We start from the raw sequence: 18,772 nt of genomic DNA, 5'->3' as shown, positions 1-18,772 counted from the left end.
CTCTTAAAGAGCGACTGCCTTTAAAAAGCAACGAATCTCTTTGAAAAAAAACCTTATGGGCATCGATATGAGTCGTAAAAAGTTATTCTAGTGTCAACATTTACTACAAAGTGTAAATAGGATAATTCTGGTCATAAAATCAGTCTCTCTAAAACTGAGGTTGGATCATCCGTGTGTCACAACTGGTAAATTAAGGTTGGGTTTTCAAGATGTCCATTTTCCCACTAACATAATAATAATATATTTTTTTACATTTGTAAATAATAAATTAAATATATATATATTTTAATCCAAAACACAGAACACAGACAACAATCAAAGCTATAGGTGTCGCCAGATCCAGAGAACATGAGAACAGAATTAGCAGAGGTCCTTGAAAGTTTTTCTGAACAGCACGGTCTTGAGCTGTGCCTTAATAGGAGGACAGAGATTCTGCAGCCCTAATAGTGTCTGGAAGTGCGTTCCACAGCCGTGGAGTAGCGCAACTGAAAACCGCCACCCATAGTTTTTAGTCTGCTGCGGGGAGACGAACCTGGAGGAGCGAAGGGTGTGTGTGGGGCAGGAGGCTAGAATGAGGTCAGACAGGTAAGACAGGTATTTCGGTCCAGAGTTGTGGATAGCTTGGTACGTGTGAACCAGGTTGAACAGCACTGGAGTAATCTGCTTGCGGTGTGGGTGAGGACATGTGCATCACAGTTCTGGACATATTGTAGCCTGTTTAGGCATTTGGCAGATGCGCCAACGAAAAGGGCATTACCAGACGGGATGAAATAAAGGCGTGGATGAGTTGCTCAAGCTTCCACGTCTATAGTGTCTCATGAGGGACAAATATCATTAACCAAACATGAAATGATCAGGAGACCCGGTCCGTGTGCTTATGGATAATTCCTATTTCCTTTCATCTCAGCAAGGCCAAAACGAGGAAATTAATAGTTTTGTAATTTTTCTAGTTGAAAACCAAAACGAAAATCAGGTATCAACTTATTTTATCTTTTATGGTATCCAAATTGGGCAATGGACATTGAGAAACAGAAAACATTTATCAAATTTGTTCTGTTCATACCTGGAAGTATGAACAGAACATAATAACATACCTTTATTTAACTAGGCAAGTCAGTTAAGAACAAATTCTTATTTTCAATGACAGCCTAGGAACAGTGGGTTAACTGCCTTGTTCAGGGGCAGAATGACATATTTTACCTTGTCAGCTCGGGGATTTGATCTTGCAACCTTTCAGTTACAAGTTCAACACTCTAACCACTAGGCTACCTGCCACCCCATAATAGTCATGGCACATAGCTGGTGTATGTTTACAGTCTGTTTTGCTTATCATGAAGTTAGCATGAAATAGAATGAACTCAACAACAACTGAACCGAGTTGGCTTGCACCACCTGGCTAGCTAGCGTTAGCCGGCAAACATTACTGCTGACAAGCTAGCAAGCTGGCTAACTGACTAGCAGGTTGGCTAGTTAGCCCTACCTGGCTACTGGGTATAGTCATGCTAGCTAGTTGTAGCTAGTGGAAGTAATTTAGTCCCTCATGCTAGCAAATAGTAGCTAGTGGAAGTAAGTTAGTCCCTCAACCTGCTACATGATTAAGCTGCCTGGCCATAGGTACCTGCTGCAGAAATGTTGAGATTTCTTTATCCAGATTTCTCTATCTAGATCTTCTGTCTGGCTGATGCTGGAGCTTATTGACTGAGTAGGCTAATGATGAACTGAAATTACTGCAAATGGTTACCTATCTTTCTCTTTGCATAGCTATTTCTTACACATTAAATACAACAATATCCAATCAGGCAGTACATTGAGGGACCTGATCAGTGATCCTAGATCAACAATGCTAGCCTGAGACACTTTGTGAATAGACTGAGATCTTCCTTGAATAGTATGTGTTTAAGTAAGTGGGGGCGGGGAGAGGAGTGTACTGCAGGTGTGTGTGGTCGCCTGGCTGGTCATTTGTTAGTGGCTTGTTGCCTCAGGCCTTTGCATCTTAAATAGTATACATATGTCTGTGGCAGTTATTCCGAAAAACATCTCTATCTTATAGCAGAGAGAACAAATGGGAACATTTGTGCAATCAAAAAGGAATGTTAACAAGGTACAGAAGTGAGACTTAAACTTTACATGTCACATGTGTCTGGATCACAACCAGTCATATCTAGTATCCATTAACCTGTTGGGGATAGGGGGCAGTATTTGCACGGCCGGATAAAAAAACGTACCCGATTTAATCTGGTTACTACTTCTGCCCAGTAACTAGAATATGCATATAATTATTGGCTTTGGATAGAAAACACCCTAAAGTTTCTAAAACTGTTTGAATGGTGTCTGTGAGTATAACAGAACTCATATGGCAGGCAAAAACCTGAGAAGATTCCTTACAGGAAGTGGCCTGTCTGACCATTCCTTGAGCTTCTTGACTCTGTTTATTGAAGACTGAGGATCTTTGCTGTAACGTGACACTTCCTACGGCTCCCATAGGCTCTCAGAAGGCGGGAAAAAGATGAATGATGTAATTCCAGCCCTAGGCTGAAACACATTAGCGCTTTTGGCAAGTGCTCTATCAGAGGACAATGGGCTGAGGCGCGTGCACGAGTCGACCCCATGTTTTTATTTTCTATCGTCTTTGAACCTAAACAGAGATTCCCGGTCGGAATATTATCACTTTTTTACGAGAAAAATGGCATAAAAATTGATTTTAAACAGCGGTTGACATGCTTCGAAGTACGGTAATGGAATATTTCGATTTTTTTTGTCACGAAATGCGTCTGGCGCGTAACCCTTATTTACCCTTTCGGATAGTGTCTTGAACGCACGAACAAAACGCGGATTATTTGGGACCAAACCAACATTTGTTATTGAAGTAGAAATCCTGGGAGTGCATTCTGACGAAGAACACCAAAGGTAATAACATTTTTCTTATAGTAAATCTGACTTTGGTGAGTGTTAAACTTGCTGGGTGTCTAAATAGCTAGCCCTGTGATGCCGGGCTATCGACTTAGAATATTGCAAAATGTGCTTTCACCGAAAAGCTATTTTAAAATCGGACATATCGAGTGCATAGAGGAGTTCTGTATCTATAATTCTTAAAATAATTGTTATGCTTTTTGTGAATGTTTATCATGAGTAATTTAGTAAATGTTTAGTAAATTCACCGGACGTTTGCGGGGGGTATGCTAGTTCTGAACGTCACATGCTAATGTAAAAAGCTGGTTTTTGATATAAATATGAACTTGATTGAACAAAACATGCATGTATTGTATAACATAATGTCCTAGGTGTGTCATCTGATGAAGATCATCAAAGGTTAGTGCTGCATTTAGCTGTGGTTTGGGTTTATGTGACATTATATGCTAGCTTGAAAAATGGGTGTCTGATTATTTCTGGCTGGGTACTCTGCTGACATAATCTAATGTTTTGCTTTCTTTGTAAAGCCTTTTTGAAATCGGACAGTGTGGTTAGATTTTTTGTATTATTTTTTGTATTATTTAGATTAACGAGAGTAGTCATAGTCATATGTTTGAGAAATTGAAGTAATAGCATTTCTAAGGTATTTGAATAACGCGCCACAGGATTCCACTGGCTGTTACGTAGGTGGGACGATTTCGTCCCGCCGACCCTAGAGAGGTTAAAGCAACATTCACATGGAATTTCATTAATTTGGACATTTGCTCAGTACTTGAAGGGTAGTGGCCAGTAGTCAATAGATGTGTAAAGACAAAGTAATATCATGAAATCAAATTTTGTCTTAGCTTGTAACTTATAAAATATTTAATTTTATTTGATTTTGGATCACAGGTAAAATGCAGAAATTATATATACTTATTACTTAGCAAAAGGAGGTAGGGGGAGAGGGGGTTTCTTCAACTAAACCCATCTATTCACTCTCCCCACACCCACATCCCTCCATACATGTGCCATCTGTCAACTGTCAGTAAAAACCACACTTTAAGCAAATTTAAACATTGAATTAAACCAATTTAATCAAAGGGCAGTTGAATAAGAGTGAGCAAAGTTTAGTATGAGTGGGATAAAGTAGTTGATTGGGCTGCATGGGATTGGTGCCAACAGAAAAACAACTTACCCTAATGAGAGAGAGAGAGCGAGAGAGTGAGAGAGAGAGCGACTGGGGAAGTTCAGGGATCATTTAAATTCTGTGAGATGGATGCAATTTTAACACACAGGTTAAAAGTAAATAGCATAATGATGTGGACAACCATTCACAGGCAAACAATTTGAAAGTGTTTAGGGGTCAACTATAGGTAATACCACACAACATGAGAGAAATGGAGAGACACACCTTTAGAGCATCATGCCTAACAGGAAGTGTAAAGAAGAGGCTTTCATTGAAGGATGGGGAAGGAGAGGAGGTTCTCAGCTGAAATCCAAGAATTATGATATGTTCTGTCCAATTGTCCCTCAAACAGGCCTGCAGGTGCCATCAACCAGCCTACATACCATTTGTGAATGATGTCATGACTGTCCTGTGAGGATCCAAATAAGTCAGATCAGGTTTGCAATGAATGACTTCAACCAGACCCCCTCTCACCTGCAGGGGGGGGGGGACACGCCCAGTTGTAAATCAGCTCTCCCTCTCCAAATTCACCAAAGGAATGGGCCTTTGTTGTTTCAGAAGATTTTTCTAGCCGAAACTCTAACACGTTCAAAGGCAACTACTGGAACAATGTTTCTAACATAGAATGTGGGGAATGGTCAGAGGCGATCTAGAGAACACTAATGTCGTGTTGTTTGTTGTTTTGTGATGTCATTAAAAATGTTAACCTCTCTGGGCTAGGCGGGACGAATTCGTCCCACCTACGCAACAGCCAGTGTAATCCAGTGGCGCGATTTTCAAAAACCTTAAAAATCCTATTACTTCAATTTCTCAAACATATGACTATTTTACAGCTATTTAAAGACAAGACTCTCATTAATCTAACCACACTGTCCGATTTCAAAAAGGCTTTACAACGAAAGCAAAACATTAGATTATGTCAGCAGAGTACCAAGCCAGAAATAATCAGACACCCATTTTTCAAGCTAGCATATAATGTCACAAAAACCCAGAAGACAGCTAAATGCAGCACTAACCTTTGATGATCTTCATCAGATGACAACCCTAGGACATTATGTTATACAATACATGCATGTTTTGTTCAATCAAGTTCATATTTATATCAAAAAACAGCTTTTTACATTAGCATGTGACGTTCAGAACTAGCATACCCCCCGCAAACTTCCGGGGAATTTACTAACAATTTACTAAATTACTCACGATAAACGTTCACAAAAAGCATAACAAATATTTTAAGAATTATAGATACAGAACTCCTCTATGCACTCGATATGTCCGATTTTAAAATAGCTTTTTGCTGAAAGCACATTTTGCAATATTCTAAGTACATAGCCCAGCCATCACGGGCTAGCTATTTAGACACCCTGCAAGTTTAGCCTTCACCAAAATCAGATTTACTATTACAAAAGTTTGATTACCTTTTGTTGTCTTCGTCAGAATGCACTCCCAGGACTGCTACTTCAATAACAAATGTTGGTTTGGTCCAAAATAATCCATCGTTATATCCGAATAGCGGCGTTTTGTTCGTGCGTTCCAGAAACTATCCGAAATGGTAAATCAGGGTCGCGCGCATGGCGCATTTCTTGACAAAAAAAATTCTAAATATTCCATTACCGTACTTCGAAGCATGTCAACCGCTGTTTAAAATCAATTTTTATGCAATTTTTTCGTAAAAAAACAATAATATTCCGACCGGGAATCTCCTTTTCGGTAAACAGAGGAAAAAACACAAAGACGGGGGCGGCCAGTGCACGCGCCTTAGCCCATTGTCCCCTGATCGGCCACTTGAGAAAGGCGATAATGTGTTTCAGCCTGGGGTTGGAATGACGACATTCAGGTTTTTCCCGGGCTCTGAGAGCCTATTGGAGCCGTGGGAAGTGTCACGTTACCGCAGAGATCCTAAGTTTTGGAAAGAGATGTCAAAGAAAGACAATAAATGGTCAGACAGGCCACTTCCTGTAAAGGAATCTCTCAGGTTTTGACCTGCCATTTGAGTTCTGTTATACTCACAGACAACATTCAAACAGTTTTAGAAACTTTGGAGTGTTTTCTATCCAAAGCCAATAATTATATGCATATTCTAGTTACTGGGCAGGAGTAGTAACCAGATTAAATCGGGTACGTTTTTTATCCAGCCGTGTCAATACTGCCCCCTAGCCCTAACAGGTTAAAGGAAATACTGTTACTTGGAAAGTATTCCCACTACGTGTACGAAGTTTCCATGCTATGCATTATGCATGAAATATGAAAGTGTTTTTGTTAAGAGAGGGACATGATTTTAGGAGCCATAAGAGATAATTGTTTTACATAAACTTTGCACAGTGACAAGTCACGCCCCTGAGTGAGGTCAGAGAGCGTGTCAGCCTGACGGAACAGCCCTTTTGAACAAACTGTATAAAATGATGGGTTAAGAATTAACATATCATACCAGAGAGACGTAGAGCTACAGCTCACGTTTAAAGTGGTTTGCACTCTGAATCTCAACACAAGGTAGAGATGATAAACTCACCTCCCGATCAATCACTGGTACGGCTGATTAGCTGTCCTAATTAAAGTATCTAGAAAAGCGAATTTAAGTAGGACCATTCTATTACTCTGCTCAAACCATCGGATTACACTACTCTCATCACACCACTGGGTACCAGCGACACGGCTGGCTAGCCTATCTTCAATGAAGCATCTTCCAGAGTGAATGGAAGTAGAATAAAATCTGTAGTTCTGTTCTGTTCAGTACTACACGACAAGTCACCGGATACCGGACGACTGCAGAGGAGAACAACAGTAGAAGAATTGTTGGAACCCCTTTTGGACAATCCAAGCCTTACAAGTGTGCCGCAAAAAGGCCCAACCCCCCTTTCCAAGGCAGCACGGTTCCGAGAGAGACACAGAGAACAGAGGAATTTCACAGAGAAATTACACGTAAATACACTCATGATTTCTTACTCCAAGCGGGCAGCGGTTTGTGTGCAAAGTATAGGAGTACTATAAGTGAGAGTAGTTTCAAAATTACCAACTTTAAGTGTCTCTGTCCTTCTCTCTCTCTCGCCCTCTCCATGTCTTTTGTAACAAGCAGCCATATTGTTGTCAGTCCACTAGGGACCTGATTTTAATGTATTAAGTGTGTATGTTTATCCTGTGTTACCATTTAGTTAGCTAGTAAATAAATAATTAAACCAATTTGTGTAGTATTGAATGATAAGTAAGGCTCGGGTTTTTGCAGATGCAAGGAGGTTATGACTGTTCAGAATGATGATATGATACGAGGTTATGATTAATAATTTGACTGTTTATAAATGTGATAGGTAAACACCTTTAGAGTTTAATTGGTAACTCTTTAAAGAACCACTCTCGTGGTGCCCCAGATTCTAATGAGTTAATTGTTACATGATTAATTTAATCGGGTAACAATTAAACATGTTTAGGTAATTAGATAAATAAGTCTTCAGAACGATGGTAAAGTCAAGTCATGAAATATTGGAGCCCCGTGCGAGGAATCTAAGACAAAATTAGGCCTTACTGTTGAATTCAGTCTATAGGAATGGTGAAGCAAATTATGTTATACACCAAAGAGCAGTAGGCAGGATTGTCATTGAGATTGTGTGCGTTTCCTTTCGACCCAGATAGCAGGGAAAGATTGTCAGGTGTACAACACCGGAGTCAAAGTGTCAGAGTGTGTAGGGTAAATTATTAATTTCCAGAGCTAGGACATAAGGGCAAGCCGATTAAGGACATTTGTGAAGATAAACTCAGCAAAAAATGAAACTTCCCTTTTTCAGGACCCAGTCTTTCAAAGATAATTCGTAAAAATCCAAATAACTTCACAGATCTTCATTGTAAAGAGTTTAAACACTGTTTCCCATGCTTGTTCAATGAACCATAATCAATTAATGAACATGCACCTGTGGAACGGTCGTTAAAACACTAACAGCTTACAGACGGTAGGCAATTAAGGTCACAGTTATGAAAACTTAGGACACTAAAGAGGCCTTTCTACTGACTCTGAAAAACACCAAAAGAAAGATGCCCAGGGTCCCTGCACATCTGAAAGTGCCTTAGGCATGCTGCAAGGAGGCATGAGGACTGCAGATGTGGCCAGGGCAATAAATTGCAATGTCCATACTGTAAGACGACTAAGACAGCACTACATGGAGACAGGACGGACAGCTGATCATTCTCGCAGTGGCAGACCACATGTAACAAAACTTGCACAGGATCGGTACATCCGAACATCCCACCTGCAGGACAGGTACAGGATGGCAACAACAACTGCCCGAGTTACACCAGGAATGCACAATCCCTCCATCAGTGCTCAGACTGTCTGCAATAGCCTGAGAGAGGCTGGACTGAGGGCTTGTAGGCCTGTTGTAAGGCAGGTCCTCACCAGACATCACTGGCAACAACGTTGCCTATGGGCACAAACCCACCGTCGCTGGACCAGACAGGACTGGAAAAAAGTGAAGAGGTGATGGTCGGATTCGCGTTTATCGTCGATGGAATGAGCGTTACACTGAGGCCTGTACTCTGGAGCGGGATCGATTTGGAGGTGGAGGGTCTGTCATGATCTGGAGCAGTGTGTCACAGCATCATCTGACTGAGCTTGTTGTCATTGCAGGCAATCTCAGCGCTGTGCGTTACAGGGAAGACATCCTCCTCCCTCATGTGGTACCCTTCCTGCAGGCTCATCCTGACATGACCCTCCAGCATGACAATGCCACCAGCCATACTGCTCGTTCTGTGTGTGATTTCCTGCAAGACAGGAATATCAGTGTTCTGCCATGGTCAGCGAAGAGCCCGAATCTCAATCCCATTGAGCACGTCTGGGACCTGTTGGATCGGAGGGTGAGGGCTAGAGCTATTCCCCACAGAAATGCCCGGGAACTTGCAGGTGCCTTGGTGGAAGAGTGGGGTAACATCTCACAGCAAGAACTGGCAAATCTGGTGCAGTCCATGAGGAGGAGATCCACTGCAGTACTTAATGCAGCTGGTGGCCACATCAGATACTGACTGTTACTTTTGATTTTGACCCCCCCTTTGTTCAGGGACACATTATTCCATTTATGTTAGTCACATGTCTCTGGAACTTGTTCAGTTTATGTGGCCAAGTAATTTGGCCAAGTGCATCTGTGCTCTCTGTTCAGTGCGCTCTCTGCTTAGCAGCGGTCTCTGCTATCATCAAATGTACTCATGCTAGCCACAAGTTCTGTCTGATCTCAAATGTCATGAAACGCAAATACAGGGATGGGTTTCTCTCTCTTTCATACAAACTTTGAGAAATAACGAGGAGCGCCCACAATGTGTTTTGTGCGGGGAAATGCTTAACGTTAGTAATGAGTCTTTCAAAATGAACAAATTAATAAAACGACACGTACTGACCAAACATACAGCATGATGGTAAACCCAGGGAGTTCTTTCAGAACAGGGCAGAATGCTTCAGGAAACAGTGCTTCGACAGTAGAAAAGTAAGTCAGCTAGCAAGGCATTGTAATTTTATAACAGGCGATGATAAACAGAAATAAGGGAGTACTTACTAACTCTCATGGTAGTAGATGTGAGTTTCGCTTTCAAACAATCCTGTGGCCTTGTAAGTTACACAGCTAATAGCTCAAATTAGCCAAAGCAAGCTAGCTAGCTACTTACTTAGTGCAACTCTAAGTAACAGTACAGATGAAGATGCAAAATGATCAGGCCTACTGCACATCTTACTGTAGAAATTATTGCTGAAAACTAGTCTTCGTTGGAACTGTTGCTGTTAAAATACAAGTAATAATTTGTATTCTGAACTGGAATAAACTGATTGATGCAAGATGCTTTTTGAGGCAAACACACTCACACAGTTCTGGGTTGCTCATCTACAGCAGGAAGCGGCCTCCTGCCTGACTGAGAAAGCAGTAGATGGTCTGATCCAGTTTGGCACCACATATCTATGCGAGTCTCAACTCTGTTTCTGTACTTGTTTTTTGAGTATGTCAGTCTCGTTGCTGAGTATGACCTCAGTGTTACACTGTCAGAAACTGAGCCCAGAATAGATATGCTTGTTGAAAACTTCAACCAGTCACACACCTCTCATTAGGACTGTGTGTGTGTATTCTGGTCTACATCTGTCTGATGTGTTCAATCAGTATTGTATTTACTGTATTGTATGTATTGTATTTTAAACAGTAACAGTTCCAACCTAGATTTTCTTTTAACAATAATTTGTACACTAAGATGTACAGTAGGCCTGATAATTCTTTATCTGCACTGTTACTTAGGGTTGCACTATCAAAAAGCCTGTGTGTGCGTTCTGTTACTCATCTGTGTGATGTGATCAATCAGTTTATTCCAGTTCAGAATGAAAATGATTTATTGTATTTTAACAGCAACAGTTCCAACCTAGACAGATATGTGTGTTTTTAATGGTGGAAAATAAACATGAATATATATTTATATGAATATTTAATTTAATTGTTATTTGTTTTTGTCTATATTGCATTTGTTTTCGGCATAAGGGCAATGAAATATACCGATATTTACATACTGTTGCATATTTTCCTAAGCTTGAGTCCCAGGAAAACACAACATTTCTAATTTGGGTCCCAGGCTGAAAAGGTTTAAGAACCCCTGCATTATAAGCTAATATAACAATCAGAGAAAAGCCATTCTCCTTTGTTTACAGCGGAAATCCCGCGCTTTGGGTGACGGAAGTACCGCTTTTGTTGGAATCCCGTGTGATTTCAGCTTTCAAGGGTAAATCACCTCTTGTGATAGAATCTGCACTTTTTTCTCACATCTGTAACAACTGGTTACACTTTATAATATCCAACCAATCTCAACTGATTGGATGTCATTGTCTCATTTGATTTAACAAGGAAGTTAAATTGCCGAACAAATATTTTTACCAGGTTGATCATTCAAATGATGACATCAGCAGCGATGCAAACCAAAACTATGCCATAAGCGAAAAAACTGCAGAAATTGAGATAAACAGTCTCCAAAATAAACCATCAGGCGCATGCCTTGTAAAGGTTATCTCCAGTTTAGCCCTGAAGTATGGGCAAAGGAGAGATTGACATTGGTCCAGTACCGCAGTAGAGACCCCAAAAAATGATACTGCTAGCCGAGGAACTGCGTTTGAGAACGAAACAATTAAAAGAAATGGCAAAAACTTATGATGACGACCGAGCACAAACTCTTGAACAAAATCGTCTTCTACAGGAACTACTCAATTTAGCCAAAAATAAATAGGACAAAGTCCACACCAAACTAGATAAATCTGCAGACCAAAGACGATCAGTTAATGAACACAATGACCAAGTTGGATGACAAAACTCCTATGCAGCAGAATACCACTCTTAGATACCACCTGGAGGAACTCCAGAACAGTCATGCGCTACAGCGTGACTAACGAACAAAGCAACCAAGCTCGCAACTGGACCTCGGTACACAAAAGAGAGAAGACGACAGAAGGTTTCAGACCTTACCTCTCTCAGGTGTCCCTCAGTCTTTTCCTCTTGGCCATCCAGCACAGAGTAATATGGCGCCTCCGCGCCAACAAAGCCAAAGCTTGGCTTCTCCTCTTGGCCTTTCGGCCCAAAATTTCCCACAGGATGAAGCCAACCCTTTCCACGCACTTGACACGGAATGCCTTGACAAAATCGTCAAAAACTTCTGCACCTTTGACCCCGTTCCAGGGAAGCCAAACGACACGGATGTTCTTAGCAGACATAGAGGACGCCTTGGATGGCTACCCTAACGCTATGGGTACTGACAGGCTTTACCTGTTAAAGCGAACGTTGACTATTGTGACGCACAAGGTAAACAACATCGCAATAGCCAATTCCACTCAAACTCTGATAAGTTGATCTGTTTTCACCATGAACACAAATGACACATCACGCTGTTCCCAACAATCACTCAACTTTGTGGGGAATATGACCACAGAGTGCAACTCTGAGGGTCGCTGCCTGGAAACAGTCCTGGAGGACTACTTAAACTGTGATGTGCTAATTGATTTGGGCTCGACAATATCGCTCATCTCTCAAACATTGTTCAATCATCTCAAAAGGGCTTTGAACCCAGCTAAATGTTGGTTAAAAATGGAACGATGCGACACTAAACTTCGAGGCTTCACTGAGACTACCTCGCCTCTCACAATGGGGCTCATGCTGAAATTACACTTCCAAGACCTATTGCTTGTTCACCCTGTGTATGTTACCAGCCTCGACACTGAACACCTGCTACTTGGAGCAGACTTGATGGATCGTTTGATCCCACTAATGGATTGGAAAAACATCCAAGTATGGTCACAAGTAACTGTGCCGTCTCCACTTATTACACTCTCTTCTCCTAACGCTGGCTGTAACACAGTCACCCACAAGGAGTATCTGTCGACAGGACCCCTTGGGAAAAAGACGTTTCGACACCTCTTGATAAGAGAATTATCTAATAAGGGTAAATTAATCAATAATCCATCATTAATTAGTAGTTATGGAGCATGGATAATTAATAATTAATGTACTGAACGTTAGTCTCATAAAGGTCTAGTAGAGGCTGGAAAGGGAGAGAAATGTGTGTGTGTATTTAGAGATACCGGGAGTAGCCTTCAAGGTTCTCCTAACCTATGGGGAAAGGAACAGGCAGTGCTGGAACAGTGGTAGCAGGTCAAGGAAGAGATACTGTTCACCTACTGTCTGTGCGTATGTGTGTGCATAGGTTATCTACTTTTGGGTGTGGATGTGTGTGCGTATCGGAGAGAGAGGATAAAATGAACATCTTTGTTATTCGGACCTCAGAACGTTCTCATGAATAAAGACGAATGAAACTTTTGCAGAAAGATTAGTCCTTGCCTAATTATTTAACCCATTGTCTTACAAACCTTGGGAATTAGTCAAGGCTTATTGATTGTTGATTATTATCATTAAGATATAAAATTCCGTTATCACCTCTTGGTGCAGAATTTGACTCAAGCAGATATTACGATATCTCGTCACATTCAATCAGCAAACCAAATAGACTTATTTTCATGATTTCGAACCAGCAGTCTCTGTGAGTGAGCCACTTCCCTCCTCCTTGGAGACATGCGATGCTGTGGCTATGATGAACTTCTCTGGTCCTTCAGGTCACGACAGCCACTGAGCGTTTTGAAGCACAAACACCAGGACATTTGGTTGAAAGGTTACAGCCATTCTACTAACTATGCGGCTACTGACAACTCGTACAAAGGGCACAAACTTTTTGTTTGGGGTGGAAGGGGGGGGGGGCTTACATGCAACACTGTATGAGGCCGTCCGATCAGGAAACATATCAAGTTGTAAACTTCCCCACGAAAACAGAGACCACAGTGGTCGTAAAAGAAGTCCAGTGGACTTTCCACCTCCCCCCACAAAATGGTAACAATAATCACTTCTTGCCATGTGTATTCTCAACTACAATGCAACTAGTAAAATGCTCTAATCATGTGTTCCGATAGGATAACATTTTGGGATAAATTGGTAGGGTAGCTGGCCCCCTTTGGTACCAGTACCAATGCCAGCAACAGTCAGTCCAGCCACAGTCCGTAAGAAGGTTAGAGACCTAATAATTTGAATTGCCCTTGATAACAGCGACAGATGAGGTAGTAGTCGCTCAGATTGCAACACGTGAGAGAGAATTTCCAAAACACTCTTCTGATGGTTAACACACATGCCGCTAATAAATAAAACCTTCCATTCAGGAGGAAAGTTATTAGAAGTCATGAACCATGATCAAACCGCATACGACTGGCTCAGCGCTTATAGTGTACTTCCGTTGTGAGGTTAGCTCCTCCGTGGATAACATAGTTATGAAATAGACTCCTTCATACCTATCGCCACTACAATGGTGTAAGACACATGGACTTTTAGTAAAACCACTACAGGTCCCTTTGGCATATGGCTTGAGGTCGGCACTGATTCTTACTGACACACGGTCATTGACATGGAAATTAAATGATGACATCAGACTCACTCTACCCAGGTTGCAGCCTACCAGGATACTTGGTTTTCTTGCCCTTGGCATGTGTACTTGTGCAAGCAGAAACACACATGCACAACAAAACATTTAATCAGGATTTATACTAGGATCACTTAAGGGTCTGAGCAAAATACCAGTCTTGGTAAAGTTGAAAATAGACCCTGAAGCCCCTTTGACTCTACAGCTACATTAATCACCAGTTTCTCTCCAGAGGTTCATAGATCATCCCTGTAGACTGTCTGAAGCTAGCGCCTTATAGCTGTAGACTTATCATGTAGTAATCAATTTAGGATTGTGCCCAAAGCAACACACCACTAAGTAGGATCGCCCTAGATATGACATTGGACAAAATGCCATGATAGAGTCATTTAGTCAAGACCGTGGACGTATATAGAGTCCAATTAGATTATTAAGGTGTGGTAACTATATTTTGTATATCTTTTTGTTCATGTTTTTATTCTTATTTTTTTAATTTTTTGACACATAGGAAGTGATACTGTCACAAACAAGTTCCCAATACAACCACCAGTTAGTGCCACAACGCCACTAATTTGGGGAAGAAATGTAATGATGTATTGCGTGCGTTATTAACGTCTGTCTAAGTTATTGCCCAGATCCACCAACCTGGACAACCGGACGTTGGGTCAAGAACAACGATCCAGAACATCCCATGGCCATGCTTGTGGGGGTCTGCAGCTTGCAGAAATCCTACATGTACAAAGTTTCCATCCTATGCATTATGCATGAAATATGAAAAATTATGAAAGTGTTTTTGTTAAGAGAGGGACATGATTTTAGGAGCCATAAGAGATAATTGTTTTGCATAAACTTTGCACAGTGACAAGTCCCGGCCCTGAGTGAGATCAGAGAGCGTGTCAGCCTGATGGAACCGCCCTTTTGAACAAACTGTACAAGTTTGTTCAAAAGTCTGTGAATATTCTATGAGGGGGTGTGTATGAACAAAACTAAAATCAAAAATTTGTTCAAATTTGATCCTATAAATAAGAAAACAAGTCAATTTCCGTTTCCCTTCTCCTTTTTGACTCAGAAATCAAAGTAACAAAATGGAAGTGGACACAATTAGACAAATTCCAATAAGATTCCTTCCCTATAAATTCCATCAATTAAATTAAAATTCCAGTAGGGTTTGGGTCAATTCCACAAAATCAATTCAATTCCTTCTCCCTATAATTTCCATCAATTTAATTCAAAATTCCATAACAGTTCTTCAATTTGGAGTCATTTTAAAACTACAATACCTAATTCATTATTCTGCTACAACAATTCACTCAATTCAATTGATCTCAAATACCAATTCTAATTCAATTCGATTCAAAACTACAATTCTTAATTCAATATTCTGCCACAACAATTCACATAATTACATTCCCTCTCTAGACCAATTAACTGAATTTAAATTCCTTCACTTCATTCAACTCAAGCCAAACTTAACCCAACCCTACCTCAACTCATGGCAGATTCCAAAGACAAACTTAAAACCTCTTAACTAAGAAAGAATATTCCTGGTGATCCTCGAAATGGCCCCTGAATTCTGAACATTTCAAGGATTTTGGGTGATTTGCTTAACATGTAAAATTTATAAAATAATACGGTAAGATGCTTTTCAAATTATAGCATACAAACATAAAGAAATAAAACATTGTCCTAAATATAACCCATCCAATTAGTGAATATCATAGATAAGTTAAAGTTGTTTAATATGAACAGCATGAAATAATGCAGAAAATGCTAAATAATCTATTCCACTCAGTAGTGGCTACTGTATTATTCCTTATTACGTTATACAGTTTATTCCCCAATTGGTTTTGGGACATTGTGGGGAACAAAGCTCCATGCTCTAAAAACAATTACAATAATCACCAAACCGTTTTTTAATGAGATTGTGAAACACCTAAAACACATTTCCTACACATTTTTAATATTCAAACAAAACCTTTTGTAACATACCCTTTGTATAACATTTGCGTATCATACTAAATGCTAAAGGTAGAGTGGAATTCCACTCTGCATAAAATTAATGAGAAGTTTATTAATTCAGGAGTTAAATTCACACTCTGCTGTAAAATATGTGGTAAAACATTCAAACACTCAAAACCACACCCCCATCATTATCATATTTCTAGGCATGCTTTATTGCAGGTAGATGTTTAGAATTGTTCGTTTCAATATCTGTGTTTTTTCATGCACATTGATTGATTAATCTAATTCTGATAAATACACTATATAGAAAAGTATGTGGACAGCCCTTCAAATTAGTGGATTTGTCTATTTTGGGTGTATTAAATCGAGCACACAGCCATGCAATCTCCGTAGACAAATATTGGTAGTGGAATGACCTTACTGAAGAGCTTAGTGACTTTCACTGTGGCACAGTCATAGGATGCTACCTTTCCAATAAGTCAGTTCGTCAAATTTCTGCCCTGCTAGAGGAGTTGGAGTGGTGTAAAGCTTGCTGCCATTGGACTCTGGAGCAGTGGAAACATGTTTTCTGGAGTGATGAATCACGCTTCACTGTCTGGCATTCCAACAGATTAATCTGGGTTTGGCGGATGCCAGGAGAATGCTACCTGCCCAAATGCATAGTGTAAAGTTTGGTGGAGGAGGAATAATGGTTTGTGGCTGTTTCTCATGGATCGGGCTAGGCTCCTTAGTTCCAGTGAAGGGAAATCCTACATTTACAGCATACAATGACATTCTAGACGTTTCTGTGCTTCCAACTTTGTGGCAACAGTTTGGGGAAGGCCCTTTCCTGTTTCAGCATGACAATGATCCCGAGCACAAAGCGAGTTCCATACAGAAATGGTTTGTCGAGATTGGTGTGGAAGAATTTGACTGGCCTGTACAGAGCCCTGACCTCATCCCCATCGAACACCTTTGGGATGAATTGGAACGCCAACTGCGAGCCAGTTTTAATCGCCCAACATCAGTGCCCGACCTCACGAATACTCTTGTGGCTGAATGGAAGCAAGTCCCTGCAGCAATGTTGCAAAGTCTAGTGGAAAGCCTTCCCAGAAGAGTGGAGGCTGTTATAGCAGCAAATGGGGGACCAACTCCATATTAATGCCCATGATTTTGGAACGAGATGTTCGACGAGCAGGTGTCCACATACTCTTGGTTATGTAGTGTAGATAAATAACATACAGAATACGTAATCTCAGCAGAACTTTTAGCACCTTTGCTTTTAACTTCAAACTCTGACACCCTCTGGTGGCATTTTCTAAATGAGGCATTATATTTTATACTACCCTCTAAGTAATTTTTGGTTTCAAAACTGTAAGTCCTAAAACACATGCTTAGTACTGTTAGAAAGGTAAGAACTGTGGGATTCTGATAAAGGTATGTGTGTACTACAGAGCCTGAGATACAGCAGGCCAAGATACAACAGGGGAGGGTTCCCCCAATTGTCCCCATGATAGGAAGAGATTTGAAAGGTTTCAAATAAAAAACGATGAAAAAACACATATGGAATCATGTAGTAACCAAAAAAGTGTTAAATACATTTTGAGATTCTTCAAAGTAGCCACCCTTTGCCTTGATGACAGCTTTGCACACTCTTGGCATTCTCTCAACCAGCTTCATGAGGTACTCACCTGGAAGGCATTTCAATTAACCTGTTAGGGCTAGGGGGCAGTATTGACACGGCTGGATAAAAAACATACCCGATTTAATCTGGTTACCACTCCTACCCAGTAACTAGAATATGCATATACTTATTACATATGGATAGAAAACACCCTAAAGTTTCTAAAACTGTTTGAATGGTGTCTGTGAGTATAACAGAACTCAAATGGCAGGTCAAAACCTGAGAGATTCCTTTACAGGAAGTGGCCTGTCTGTCTGTTTTGCTTTCGTTGTAAAGCCTTTTTGAAATCGGACAGTGTGGTTAGATTAACGAGAGTCTTGTCTTTAAATAGCTGTAAAATAGTCATATGTTTGAGAAATTGAAGTAATAGGATTTTTAAGGTTTTGAAAATCGCGCCACAGGCTTCAAGTGGCTGTTACGTAGGTGGGACGAATTCGTCCCGCCTAGCCCATAGAGGTTAACCTCTTACATCTAGAAGTTCCGCTAGCTAGCGGAACACCTGCTCCAATATCCAATGATAGGCGTGGCGCGAATTACAAATTCCTCAAAAATACAAAAACTTCAATTTTTCAAACATATGACTATTTCACAGCATTTTAAAGACAAGACTCTCCTTTATCTAACCACACTGTCCGATTTCAAAAAGGCTTTACAGCGAAAGCAAAACATTAGATTATGTCAGCAGAGTACCAAGCCAGAAATAATCAGACACCCATTTTTCAAGCTAGCATATAATGTCACAAAAACCCAGAAGACAGCTAAATGCAGCACTAACCTTTGATGATCTTCATCAGATGACACACCTAGGACATTATGTTATACAATACATGCATGTTTTGTTCAATCAAGTTCATATTTATATCAAAAAACAGCTTTTTACATTAGCATGTGACGTTCAGAACTAGCATACCCCCCGCAAACTTCCGGGGAATTTGCTAACAATTGACTAAATTACTCACGATAAATGTTCACAAAAAGCATAACAATTATTTTAAGAATTATAGATACAGAACTCCTCTATGCACTCGATATGTCCGATTTTAAAATAGCTTTTTGGTGAAAGCACATTTTGCAATATTCTAAGTACATAGCCCAGCCATCACGGGCTAGCTATTTAGACA

General features: G+C 40.5%; 1 protein-coding gene across 5 annotated transcripts in view; it reads left to right on the top strand.

The window, feature by feature from the left end:
* The first annotated feature begins 384 nt into the window (after positions 1 to 384).
* Positions 385 to 18,772, top strand: part of LOC106600888 (uncharacterized) — a 35,208-nt gene continuing 16,820 nt past the window's right edge. For 2 of the 5 annotated variants that reach the window (XM_014192646.2, XM_014192642.2), the window contains exon 1: positions 386 to 585. The gene's annotated coding sequence lies outside the window, so the exon portion shown is untranslated. Of the gene's footprint in view, positions 586 to 639; positions 974 to 18,772 lie in introns of those variants that run through there. The other 3 variants (XM_014192647.2, XM_014192643.2, XM_045714960.1) reach the window with 2 other exon arrangements.

The sequence above is a fragment of the Salmo salar genome, chromosome ssa03, assembly GCF_905237065.1.
Source record: "Salmo salar chromosome ssa03, Ssal_v3.1, whole genome shotgun sequence".
NCBI lineage: Eukaryota > Metazoa > Chordata > Actinopteri > Salmoniformes > Salmonidae > Salmo > Salmo salar.
Note: the sequence above shows the minus strand (reverse complement) of the source record. Positions and strands in the feature narration are given on the sequence as shown.